This window comes from Physeter macrocephalus, chromosome 21, assembly GCF_002837175.3.
Source record: "Physeter macrocephalus isolate SW-GA chromosome 21, ASM283717v5, whole genome shotgun sequence".
Lineage (NCBI taxonomy): Eukaryota > Metazoa > Chordata > Mammalia > Artiodactyla > Physeteridae > Physeter > Physeter macrocephalus.
In genome coordinates, this window is record NC_041234.1 from 33,960,399 (window position 1) to 33,963,925 (window position 3,527).

The window sequence follows — 3,527 nt, forward strand, 5'->3', positions numbered from 1 at the left end:
TGGTAGTGTATATATGTCCATGCCACTCTCTCACTTCATTCCAGCTTCCCCTTCCCCCTCCCCATGTCCTCAGGTCCATTCTCTATGTCTGCATCTTTATTCCTTTCCTGCCCCTAGGTTCTTCGGAACCACTTTTTTTTTCCTTTTTTTAGATTTCATATATGTGTGTTAGTATACGATATTTGTTTTTCTGACTTACTTCACTCTGTATGAGAGACTGCGTCCACCTCACTACAAATAACTCAATTTCGTTTCTTTTTATGGCTGAGTACCATCCCATTGTATATATGTGCCTCATCTTCTTTATCCATTCACCTGTCGATGGACACTTAGGTTGCTTCCATGTCCTGGCTACTGTAAATAGGGCTGCAATGAACATTGTGGTACATGACTCTTTTTGAATTATGGTTTGCTTAGGGTATATGCACAATAGTGGGATTGCTGGTGTAGGTATTTTTTGATTCAGTGATCTCTTGGTTATTTAGTAGTGTATTGTTTAGCCCTCATGTGTCTGTATTTTTTACAGATTTTTTTCTTCTAATTGATATCTAGTCTCATAGCGTTGCCATTGGAAAAGATACTTGATACAATTTCAATTTTCTTAAATTTACCAAGGCTTGATTTGTGACCCAAGATATAATTATCCTAGCAAATATTCCATGAGCACTTGAAACGAAAGTGTATTCTGTTGTTTTTGGATGGAATGTCCTATAAATATCAAGGAAGTCCTTCTTGTTTAATGTGTCATTTAAAGCTTGTGTTTCCTTACTTATTTTCATTTTGGACGATCTGTCCATTGGTGAAAGTGGGGTGTTAAAGTCTCCTACTAGTATTGTGTTATTGTCGATTCCCCCCCCCTTTTTTTTGTGGTACACGGGCCTCTCACTTTTGTGGCCTCTCCCGTTGAGGAGCACAGGCTCCAGACGCACAGGCTCAGCAGCCATGGCTCACGGGCCCAGCTGCTCCGCGGCATGTGGGATCATCCCGGACCGGGACATGAACCCGTGTCCCCTGCATCGGCAGGCGGATTCTCAACCACTGCGCCACCAGGGAAGCCCAGATTTCCCCTTTTATGGTTGTTAGCATTTGCTTTATGTATTGAAGTGCTACTTTGTTGGGTGCATAAATATTTACAATTGTTATTATACCTTCTACAATTGTTACATCTTCTTGGATTGATCCTTTGATCATTATGTAGTGTCCTCCTTTGTCTCTTGTAACAGTCTTTATTTTAAAGTCTATTTTGATAGAAATTGTGAAATTTTTTGCTCTAATTCTGTGAAAAATGCCCATGATAGTTTGACAGGGATTGCATTGAATCTGCAGATTGCTTTGGGTAGTATAGTCATTTTCACAATATTGATTCTTCCAATCCAAGAACATGGTATATCTCTCCATCTATTTGTATCATCTTTAATTTCTTTCATCAGTATCTTATAATTTTCTGCATACAGGTCTTTTGTCTCCTTAGGTAGGTTTATTCCTAGGTATTTTATTCTTTTTGTTGCTGTGGTAAATGGGAGTGTTTTCTTAAGTTCACTTTCAGATTTTTCATCATTAGTATATAGGAATGCAAGAGATTTCTGTGCATTAATTTTGTATCCTGCTACTTTACCAAATTCATTGATTAGCTCTAGTAGTTTTCTGGAAGCATCTTTAGGATTCTCTATGTTTAGTATCATGTCATCTGCAAACAGTGACAGCTTTACTTCTTCTTTTCAGATTTGGATTCCCCCGAATAGCCAAAGCAATATTGAGAAAGAAAAACAGAGCTGGAGGAATCAGGCTCCCAGACTTCAGACTATACTGCAAAGCTACAGTAATCAAGACAGTATGGTACTGGCACAAATCCAGAAATATAGATCAATGGAACAGGATAAAAAGCCCAGAGATCAACCCATGCACATATGGTCATCTTATCTTTGATAAAGGAGGCAAGAATATAAAATGGAGAAAAGACAGCCTCTTCAATAAATGGTGCTGGGAATACTGGACAGCTACACGTAAAATGATGAAATTAAAACACTCCCTAGGCTGCTCCTGACCTTCAGTGTGCTGGATTCAGCGCAATGGCATCCTCCAGGAAGTTCTTTGTGGGGGGGACCTGGAAGATGAACGGGCAGAAGAACAACCTGGGGGAGCTCATCAACACCCTGAATGCGGCCAAGGTGCCGGCCGACACCGAGGTGGTTTGCACCCGCCCCCACCGTCTACATTGACTTCGCCTGGCAGAAGCTAGATCCCAAGATTGCAGTGGCTGCGCAGAACTGCTACAAAGTGGCTAACGGGGCCTTTAAGGGGGAGATAAGCCCTGGCATGATCAAAGACTGTGGAGCCACGTGGGTGGTCCTGGGACACTCGGAGAGAAGGCATGTCTTTGGGGAGTCAGATGAGCTGATTGGGAAGAAGGTGGCTCACGCCCTGGCAGAGGGACTTGGAGTAATCGCCTGCATTGGGGAGAAGCTAGATGAGAGGGAAGCTGGCATCACTGAGAAGGTCATTTTCGAGCAAACCAAAGTCATCACAGATAATGTGAAAGACTAGGTCAAGGTTGTCCTGGCCTATGAGCCTGTGTGGGCCATTGGTACTGGAAAGACTGCGACACCCCAACAGGCCCAGGGAGTACACGAAAAGCTCCGGGGATGGCTTAAGTCCAACATCTCTGATGCAGTGGCTCAGAGCACCCGCATAATTTATGGGGGTTCTGTGACTGGGGCAACCTGTAAGGAGCTGGAAAGCCAGCCTGATGTGGATGGCTTCCTTGTGGGGGGCGCTTCCCTCAAGCCTGAATTCGTGGACATCATCAATACCAAACAAAAACCCTTGCCCGTCTGCTACGCTTCCTGCTGAGACAGGGACTAGGTAGCTCAGAAGCCCAGTAACTGTACTGCCCCCTGACCTTCACACGTGCTTCTGATGGTGTCACCTGCTGCCTCTTGTGGCCTAATACAAAGTGTACCTCTTCCTTTACCGTTTACACCCTACCCTGTAATGGTTGGGACCAGGCCACTCCCGCTTCCACTTACTGTATCAATTGGAACTCAACCTGTCACCAAGGTGGCTTTTCCTTGGCTGACAGTTGGGAGGGGTGTTTGCTTATGGGTCCCCAGAGTCCCCAGTGAAGGCAGAAGAAAGAACCCGTCCTGTCCCATTTCATGCCATGAGGTCAGGGTCTGAGAGAAAGCCCTGTCCTCTGCTGAGGCCGGGGTGCTGCTCCCTCCCACGGTGCCAATGCCTGTGTGTGTTGTGTTTGTGAGCAGTCCCGTGTGTGTGGGAAATAAACACCTGACACTAAAAAAACAAAACAAAACACTCCCTAACACCAGACGCAAAAATAAACTCAAAATGGATTAAAGACGTAAATGTAAGGCCAGACACTATCAAACTCTTAGAGGAAAACATAGGCAGAACACCCTATGACATAAATCATAGCAAGATCCTTTTTGACCCAGCTTCCAGGGAAATGGAAATGAAAGCAAAAATAAACAAATGGGACCTAATGAAACTTAAAAACTTTTGCACAGCAA

The 3,527-nt window shown here is 44.1% G+C and overlaps 1 pseudogene across 1 annotated transcript; it reads left to right on the forward strand.

Annotated features, from left to right (window-relative positions):
- The first annotated feature begins 2,039 nt into the window (after positions 1-2,039).
- Positions 2,040-3,293, forward strand: LOC102983422 (triosephosphate isomerase-like; annotated as a pseudogene). Its single transcript, XR_002892226.1, has one exon. The product of XR_002892226.1 is annotated as a triosephosphate isomerase-like (transcript).
- The last annotated feature ends 234 nt before the right edge of the window (positions 3,294-3,527 follow it).